At 39.8% G+C, this 1,230-nt stretch overlaps 1 non-coding gene across 1 annotated transcript; it reads right to left on the bottom strand.

Moving 5' to 3' along the window:
- Window positions 1-636: 636 nt before the first annotated feature.
- Window positions 637-742, bottom strand: LOC147538793 (small nucleolar RNA R71). Its single transcript, XR_015226818.1, has one exon. It is a non-coding gene; the product is annotated as a small nucleolar RNA R71 (small nucleolar RNA).
- Window positions 743-1,230: the final 488 nt, after the last annotated feature.

Below are 1,230 nucleotides of genomic sequence, written 5' to 3'. Positions count from 1 at the left end.
ATCCAAAGAGCTCTAAAGGACGAAAGCTAACAAGTTTGGGATATAAAGGGAGAGACAAGAAAAGGGAAGAGGATCAAAGTGTGGTAACGAACACCACCTCTAGTATCGTTCCCTAACCTTTACCTATTTGAGCGGCTTAAGTGCATTTGTATCTTGTCTATTATTGATAGTAGTAGTTGAATTGAACACTTGTGATTGCTTGCATTTTGCTTTAATTGTGCTTCAATGGATGCTTATGGGAATGATAGTTTGAATGATGGGTATAAGGTTCATCGACCACTTAGAAGTCTTAGAGACTACCTTGAACCTAATATGGCTAGCATACCTTCATGCATCATATTTCCGAGTAATGAGTGTAATTTAGACATAGACCCTGAGATTATTCCATTACTTCCTATATTTCGAGGCCCAGAGAATGAAGATCCATATTTTCATTTGAGAGAGTTCGATGAGATTTGCTCGATACTCCCAATCAATGGAGAACTTGAGGGAATCGCTAAGCTCAAATTATTTCCGTTTTCATTAAAAGAAAAGTCGAAGATATGGTTTCATTCTTTAAGGCCTAGGACTATAAGAAGTTGGGATGAGATGACTAGGGTGTTTTTGAAAAAGTTCTTCCCTACTCATCGAACCAACACCTTAAGAAGAGAAATTATGAACTTTGAGCAACACAAAGAGGAGACCTTATTTGGGTGTTGGGAGAGATTTAAAGACCTCCTTCTCGCATGTCCACATCATAATTATGAAATATGGAGGGTCATCGGTTTCTTTTACGATGACCTGACCTCTAAAATGAAACACTTCGTGGAAGTGATGTGCAACGGAGAGTTTATGAGTAAAAATCCTAATGAGGCTTGGGAGTATCTCGACCTCTTAGCGGAGAAAGTCCAAGATTGGGACACACCCGTTAAGAGTGACGGAGATATAGCCGAAGGAAACCATTACTCAAAAGGAGGCATATGCCTTTTAAAGGAGAACGGAGAAGTAGAAGATAAAATTGCCTACATGGCTCGGAAAGAATTTATAGATATGCATGATGGTGATTTGGTGATTGATAGTGTCTGTAGCAGTTGTGCAAGTCGAGAACACCTATCGGGTGAATGCCCTGCTATTTCTCCTTGTCGAGATGTCTCACTAGGATGCACAAATGTCGTAAACACTCATATGAAGCCCGTAGGTTCGAGGAGTGATGTCTTTACCAATGATTATGAGAATCTTCAAGAGCCCTTA

This window comes from Eschscholzia californica, unplaced genomic scaffold (assembly GCF_041429995.1).
Source record: "Eschscholzia californica isolate CP2 unplaced genomic scaffold, dmEscCali1.0.p SCAF_5, whole genome shotgun sequence".
In the NCBI taxonomy this organism is placed as follows: domain Eukaryota; kingdom Viridiplantae; phylum Streptophyta; class Magnoliopsida; order Ranunculales; family Papaveraceae; genus Eschscholzia; species Eschscholzia californica.
Note: the sequence above shows the minus strand (reverse complement) of the source record. Positions and strands in the feature narration are given on the sequence as shown.